The 8,492-nt window shown below is 34.9% G+C and overlaps 1 long non-coding RNA gene across 1 annotated transcript; it reads left to right on the plus strand.

Annotated features, from left to right (window-relative positions):
• The first annotated feature begins 4,951 nt into the window (after nt 1-4,951).
• Nucleotides 4,952-8,083, plus strand: LOC115928900. Its single transcript, XR_004066277.1, has 4 exons — nt 4,952-5,067; nt 6,117-6,386; nt 6,983-7,069; nt 7,379-8,083. It is a non-coding gene; the product is annotated as an uncharacterized LOC115928900 (long non-coding RNA).
• The last annotated feature ends 409 nt before the right edge of the window (nt 8,084-8,492 follow it).

Raw genomic sequence — 8,492 nt, forward strand, 5'->3', positions numbered from 1 at the left:
GTGTATGACGTAATATGGGGAACCTGCAGTATCTTGCCAAGAATAATCATGGCTAGACATCTACAAAGTAAAGATAATGGCAAAACGAATTTCACTTTGCACCAGAAAGGTAGTTCTGTGCTCGGTAGGGGTCGTCATATGCGACAGGTGACACCAGATTATCATCCAGCCACTGTACGCAACGGTAGTCTAAATAAAATTGGTACCTGGAACATGAGCACCATGTACCAAAAAGGGAAATTAGAAGATCGTTGGGAAGAACAAAATACAATAATACATGGAATACAAGGGCTTTGGAGCAAAATTGATATTTAATTTTTTTTTTTTTTTTTAGCAGATGTTTCTGCATTTATTGATAAATCAAATATAAAACATTCAAATAACAATAATAGTATATAATATAATTGATTTACATAAAGAGTGACAATTTAATACATACAAAATAAAATTTTTAAAAAAAAATGCATAATTGAAAGCTTGAAAGTATGGAGGTAAGTAAAAATAATCAAGATAAATGCAGAGGCCAACTATCATAAGCAAGAAAGCTTGAGTCGATAGCAGCCGGATATAATTCAGACATCTGAATATTTGTGGGGAAATGGAGATTTTCTAGATTCACAATTATAAAGAAACCTATTTATTTCCTTTCATCAAATAATCTTAAACCAGAAAGTTGTAGATAGTGACCGTCACTCACTCCTGAAGACGGACAGTCAACCTGTCCGAAACGTCGAGTCTACTCTCCTGCTCCTGCTCTGCAACTCTACTCAACTCTCCAACTCAATCCAGTCTTCTACTCAAACCTCTCATCCTATCTACAACTTTCTGGTTTACAGTCCTTTTCAGGACTATACTCACTTCTGAAAGATACTCTTCCTTCCAATCTCCACTTTCTCGCCTTTCTATTTTCACTTCTATTTTCTATCCACTTTCCTTAGTCCTTCTAGGACTTTACACATGGTGTACCGTAAACCTCTACCGTGATTATTCATACCACCATGCAAACCTTCAAACATCATCAAGCTTAACATTGTAAAAGACAACAGGCTAAATGAGCAAATAGGAAATAGAGTAAGAAAGGAGCCTCAACCATTCATGTGAAAATTTGATAAACAGCAGGAAAGAAAGTTAACAGCTCTACCAGATGTTTGATGGCAAAGTATGGATATATCATGGATAAAGAGACAATCAAGCTGCATGATATGTTACCGGTTTCACAGTGAATTCCGTTGAATCCTGTCGGACATGAACATGTGTATCCATTGACCAAGTCCATGCAGGTACCACCATTATTACAGGGGTCGCCTGAGCAATCATCGATATCTGGATCAAAAGAAAAAATAGAGTGAACATTTTCTGTTAGGTTGGCTTCATATCTTATCCATCTCATTTGTTTGCTTGTTAATAGCCCTTTAAATATACATCAGGATATCAACAGCCCAGCAGATGCCATCATTCATACCAGTTCTAAGGGAATCTTGAGTGCCGGGAATGACATATCTGAACGAGGCTTTAAGGTTCCGCAGTTCCTTCATGGCACAGCATTTATATTCATAATGTTTCACTCTGCCAAGGTGTAATAAAAGGGTACCAAAAACTTAATGGTACGCCAACATATGTTGACTTGAATCTTTAAACAGTGTAAAATTATGACGGGCTTGAATGCTTCCCAGGAAGAGGATAAATTGGACTCTTAATATAAACCCTGTTTCTATCACTATGGCAGAATAAAATAAAGGTTACTGCCTCTCCCATATGCCCCCGTCTACATGTTAAGTTTGTTATGTACCAATCACCAAAACGCATTTTGCCTTTGATGTGTGGGGTTAAATTTTGGTTAAATTTTGCTATAATGTAGTCAAAGTATGAGCTTCAAATATTTCTTATACAACGAGATAAAATATTCTCCCAGTGAACAGTAAAACATCCAACAGGTAATTAAATAGACTACTTAACACTTGTATAGAATAGGGTGCGCGCCCTATAAACAGGGCATTATATTATCCTTGATTTCTTCATACCCATATTACCATTTACATAATAAGGTACACTTTAAATTATCAAGAATCAAACCTCCTTGTGGTGTTTCGCAGGTGTCTGTAGTGGTAGCAATAACCCCTTCGCCAAGTGCAGTCGAAGCAGTGATAGAGTAACTAAATACGGAAAAGGAAGCTAACTTTGCCTTCATAAATGTTATCTGCAATTGAGTAGCAGGTATTTCCATCTTGGGGGTTTTATCCACAACATCTGTGTTCATTTTCAAGACCTCTGTGTAGAGCTGCAATAAACATGGAGCAATACTCATAATTACATAAGATTTATATCCTAGCATAGGATGTTGATGTATCAATACTAAATTGCAAATAAGTATCGTTTTACTGTTGCATGGAGTGGGTGTTTTCATATATCTGTTTAAACCATGGTCATAACTGGCCGTGCACCTCTCTGCATGTGACCTACGATGGATTTCACAATATACGTCAAATGCATGTTTTTTTTCCTGGTTCACAAGGTGGCTGTTGGACGTGTCCAACAGTTTCTGCATGAAACTACACATTTTAAGAACACATGGGCACAAGCAGCCGCTGCATTTCATTGCTAACATTTCATGGGATTTAGTACGGGCAAGGGCGGAGAATTTTCATGACGAGGGTGCAAGAGGGTCTTACGAATTGCATGAGTTGGCCTACGACCAGACCACAGCTGCAGTCATACACTTGTGTAAGGACACATGGTGAGTTGTGACCATGGCATTAACCGGTAGACTTCTCAACTCCATTGCGACAAGAGTATATGTGAATCTCTCAGGGTTTGCATAGGTAAACTTTATCAATTCTGTATGGAATTCTTTACCTAATGATATTTGAAATATAAAATCAACAAACTCCTTTAAAAGAGCACATAAATTTATTATCACTTCACAGATGTAAGATATTACTTACATTATAATCTATATATCAGTTCTAATTAAATCTAACATAATTTTGTTACTAGGCTTAACAAATTCTTTTTTTTTAATTTTTTTTTTAACTGCGTTAATAGTGTAAATAGTTCACTACAAAACTTTAGGAATTTTATTTGTCATATATTATATATTTGAAAGGTGTTGTAACGATTCAAGCTCTATTTGCTTATGTTTCATCACCTTTGTGTGTTCATTCTTCAAACTGTATATTAGTTGCAACTTTTCTTTGATAAAACAATGTTATATTCTTTTTCACTTGAAGTTAATTCAAATGGATTGTAAAATTGAAAATGATTTGTTATATTATATTAATTTTTCATGTGATGTTAACTTCAATGAATTGTGAAATTGTGAACATGCATAAATAGATAAATAAATAAATAAATAAAATAAAATAAATTCATTTGTTTCACAAGAATCCCCCCCCCCCCCCTCCAGCAACAACAAAAGTGCTGCAAAAGAGTATATATTTGTAATTGTGAAACTTCGCTGTAGAAGACCAACATATATGGGTGAAATCTCACAAAATATTTAGTCCAACGGTGTCTTATTTTTTTAGTGTAATTTTCTACTTTATTTTCGATTTTAAACCATGAAAGTGAAAGGGTTAAAGTCACATATTCCTCTACTCAATAATACTTATAAACTAAATTTTGTCTTCCTAACATACCCTTGCCTGCTTAAAAATGATCCTGTTAATGTAGCCTTTTGAAAAGAGGCTGGCATTCATGTGATTCTAGGCTTCAAAATCAATGTTTATTGAATTCAACCTAGGTTGTTCAGTTAATGAAATAACACTTACTGTATATCTTGTGATCACTCCATTTGGCTTACTCGGTTCCCCCCAAGAAATTATGCATTCAGTTGGAGTATCATCAACAGTAAGTCCTCCAGGTTCTCCAGGTACTAAAAAAGGGATAAAAAATATGAGAATTGAGAATTTACAGACATAGTCAATGAGTGACTTCAAGTTGGGTGTTTAGGGCTAGTGTTAGTGTTAAATAAACATGAACACCAGCCCTAAACACCAAAATGGAAATCAGCTCGTGTTAAGGCTTTGACCTCTGAATATCGTCAACTTCGGGTAACTAGTGTTAATATTGATTTTGCAAAATTGTCGTCTGCTGAACCGACCTTTGTGGCTGGTGTTGATATTTTACGACAAATGTCCTATTCACTAACACTAGCCCCTAGGGATTAAGCAAATGTTCGGTGTTAGTGTTGTACCCGCACAACAGTCAACACACGAACTACGCTAATTTATTGTCTGACGATCAAATAAAAATATGTGAAACAGGTCCTTTATTAATATGTGATCCATACATTCTTTTGTGTAAAATGAGTTATTTTATAAGACCAGAGAAATAAGTGTAAATTTATTTTGTGCTTTTTATGATATCTTTAGTTTTTATGTACTATTTTAAAATCATCGTCGTGAAATTAAATCTGTGTGGCAAAGTCAGTGCGCACATGCAGTGGTGGTAAGCTATCAAGGACGCTGTTCCCGTCAACCCGTCTTGTTCACTACCTAGTTATAACCCTTTTTGCTTTTAGTCGACGCCTGTTCTCTTCACGACCATGCTGTGATATAGCAAGATGACGTCATTTTGACGACGGGGTACAAGTTTTCTGACGCACCTCAAATCGTGGATGAACGTGTTCTCAAATTTGGCCTGATGAGGTGAGACGACTCCACGCATTCGCAAATTGCTGAAATGACGTCACATCTTTAACGTTGTATATATATGAATGTGACAAACAAAAAGGGCCCTAATGTCCACCCTGCTAAGGTGTAATAAATGGGTACCTCAAACTTAATGGCACGCCAACATCATTTTGACTTGAAGTTTTAAACATTGTAAGATCATGACAGGCTTGAATGCTCCCCAGGGGGGTGTTTCATCAACTAAAATCGATTTCGATTTTAAAAATCAATTTTAAGGCCGAATCAGTTTTAGCTTAAAACCGATACATGTGACCTGTTTCATCAAATCGATTTTAAGCTAAAATAGATTTTTAGGTGTCTGCAATCAAGGCTAGTCAATTTGGGGTAAATCGATCACAAAATGGCCTTGCTTAACTACAGTGAGAGTCCTTGAAAAGTAAGTAAAATCTGTTTTTCTTTGAAAATATCAATTCTGTTGATAACAAATCTGTTATTTTGGAAGAAGAAAAATGTTTATCTCATTATTATGCAATTTCATTTTTGTGTAACTGAACGAAATCTTCAATAAAATCAATTTATAATCACTCTCCAAGTGGACGAATCGCACCGGTTCAACCATTTCAGTCCCATTCATATAAATTCATGCAGGTTCAATAGTAATTACCTAACGACGTTTATTATTCGGTTAGGACAGACAGGTACAAACTCATTAGTCTAGTTTATTCTTGCAGTAGTATTGTGATTTTACTAGTTATGCTACTAGTTGTAAATTTGGGCTTAGAATCAAGATCTAGGCCTAGACCCTAGATAGGGGTCTAGATTATATCCCTTATTTATTTTAGCATTGTCTTGTTTTTGTTGAGGTCTAGATTTTCTAGACTTAAGATCTAGACTAGTCTAGTCTATAGATCTAGAGCTAGATTCTAGGTCTAGATCTAGGCCTAGGGTCTAATTATAAATGATAGATCTAGACTCTAGGTCTAGATCTATTAGGCCTAGGGCTAGGCCTAGGGTCTAATTATTAAAAATCAATAGGATTATTGTTTTGAAGGTAAAATTTTATGAAAGAAAATTAGACTCTAGATCTAGATCTAGAGGTCCTACAGTGTTACTGTCAGACCCAGGTCTAGATCTACTCTAGATGTAGATTTAGTCTAGAGTCTAGGTCGATCTAGATCTACATGATACTTGATAGATCTAGATCTAGGGTAGATGTAGACCTGTAAGTGAGGTGGGGGAGGGGGGGGGCAAAGAGTGCATTTTTGTTTTTGTTTTAGGTCCCGAATATTTGAAAATCGCGCCGGCCGCAAATTCGCTCAGTACATTTTTGGAAAATTTTGCTGATTTTAACATTTTTTTGGGGGGGGCACGTGCCCCCTGTGCCCCCCCCCCCCTTGATCCGTCCCTGGTATTAGGGTCCCTAACACAGTCCAACTCCAAGCTCTAGACTATACTATAATTTTTTTAATTTTTTTTAAATTTCAGAGTCGGATTAAAAGATGGAGTGGACCACAAGTCGTATCCACCAAATAGACCTTGGCTTTAGTCCAAGACTCAAAAGTTCTCTTCTGCCGTGTCTCTACAGTCTTGGACTTCTCATTCTTCCTTGGCCTCAGGCTCAAGAAAAGGGTTTGGATATGCAGAATGTACTCAAGCTCAATGTCTAGATGTACAGCTATAGATCCTACTGTGCTAAGCGGCCTTGTGGAGTGATCTTCTTACTAGTAAAATTTGCACACCAATAATAAAACAAAGGTAAGTTTTTTTGTGTGTGGTTCTTCTAGACCTATGTATAAATAGATTACTTATTTGTTGTTGAGAGTGTAAATCTTGATTTTCATTAAATTTTCTACGTACAATCGCAAACTGATAAATCCATGTGAGGGGGAAGTCAACTATGACATGTCTAAATCATAGATAAATTACTTCATCAGCCAGCCTGATTAATATTGTACAAATAATAGGGCACCAATTAATGAATAAAGAGGTGATTGAACAAACTGTAATGAGAATATATGTATGATGAAAGCTCCTCTGTTTGTTTTATACCTCTTTGCCTTCTACTCACGACAGGGAAATGTTCATTGAATCTGTGTACAACAGTGTTTGGTTCAAGAGCAGGGTATCCAAGATCAAGATTAGACTCCATAGTCAATCTTCCAAATGTCTAAAACTTACAATTTGGTTGGTAACAATGTCTTGGACCGAATACATGTAAATTAATGTTGTAATTACTGATAAAAATGTACTTATGTTCTTTTGAACACATTTGATACAGTGACAATTACTTTTCTGAAAAATAGATGTGCTCTCTTCATAACAAATATATGTAGCTCTGTTTTAAATCCTAGGTTGCAAAATAAAGAGCTATGGCATCTGCATGTACTGCTAGTTCATGACAAATAAACATTTATTGTCCATCTCTTCAAATTGAAAAGGTAAGCAGTATCAATTACCAAAATTGATCTATCATTTTTCATATTCCTTGTAAGAGGTCTAATATCCATCTTACCCATTCTGTTAGATAAAACATACACAAATGGTAATGAAAGGATATTTATTTTTTATCCAAAGCAAACAATTAATCATTTATCTTCTGTAACTATTTGTTATTCTCCTACTTTTTTTATTTAGCAATTAAAGTATTTGAAATAATCATAAATACAAAAGTTGAAGATTGATTGAAAAGTTGTACTAGTATTTAGTAATTGATTCATTTATTACATAACTTTCAATTCCTATTCTAGACTGCAGAGCCTGAATTACCTGCAACGTTATGCTTCTTATGAAACATCAGCCAGCCTACAGATAGAAACTCCCTTTTCCAGCTTTAAGCAAGAGGAACCACAATGAGATACAGATCTTGGTATCATGGACTGGTCACTTTTTACAACCAACACTACTTGTAAAATAAGATTTACAAGTTAATTCCTATAAGCTATTAAAAATGCTCTAGTCAAGGTACTAAAATGTTGCCATCGAGTTTGAGGTTTTGGGTTTGATAAAATGTTAACATAAAATATTTTAAAGGAAGTAAACGCTTTAATGATACTTCCAAGATTTCCTATATTTTAAACAGAATTTTAGAATCTTGCAGAAGAAAAGAGAAGAAATAAAAAGCTATTATTCTGTCATGGAGGTTATTGTTACCAAACTCACATTACATAGATAATGTTGTTCATGGCAATAAATCTTAAAATATCAAATTGGAATTTCTTAAATAGTAATTCATCTGAGCAGCAGTTTGATGACCTATTTGGAACTCTTCCTAGAGGCATTTCTTGCATGACTATGTATCGATAATTACCTGTTGGTGCTTAAAGTGCTATTGTAGCAATTGCACAACAACAAATACAAAATAAACAACAGAACATTGTGATTGAGTGAAAACAGATTTTTCCTGCAGGAAATATATTAACTCTGACTTATGTTGTCCTTAGAATTTTTGGTCAAAGCTGATAGAAAAGAATTGATGATTAATTTCACATAGAAAAATTATTGCATCAAGAAACCACATTCTCACCGACTGCGTGACCTTACATGACAATGTATTTCATCCTTAGATTAACAACCGTATGAGTAACAGAAATATTTGTGAAAAGTATTACTCTTTTAATCTCCATAAAGGTAACTCGAATAGAGAGTGGCAGATATCAGCTGCAGTAGTTTTAACAACTGGCTGATACTTTCATAGGAGCACTTTTATTTGTGTCATTTAAAATATTGTAATTGTATCCCTTGAATGTGCTTGCTATGCTCATCATTTACAAAATGTAGATTTCATTCATTAAAGCATAAACATATTGATTATACTCTAAAATCTGTGTTAATTTTATTTTGTATGTATTTTTTGTCTTTTGT

This window comes from Strongylocentrotus purpuratus, unplaced genomic scaffold (genome assembly GCF_000002235.5).
Source record: "Strongylocentrotus purpuratus isolate Spur 01 unplaced genomic scaffold, Spur_5.0 spur5_scaffold_3, whole genome shotgun sequence".
NCBI classification, from domain to species: domain Eukaryota; kingdom Metazoa; phylum Echinodermata; class Echinoidea; order Camarodonta; family Strongylocentrotidae; genus Strongylocentrotus; species Strongylocentrotus purpuratus.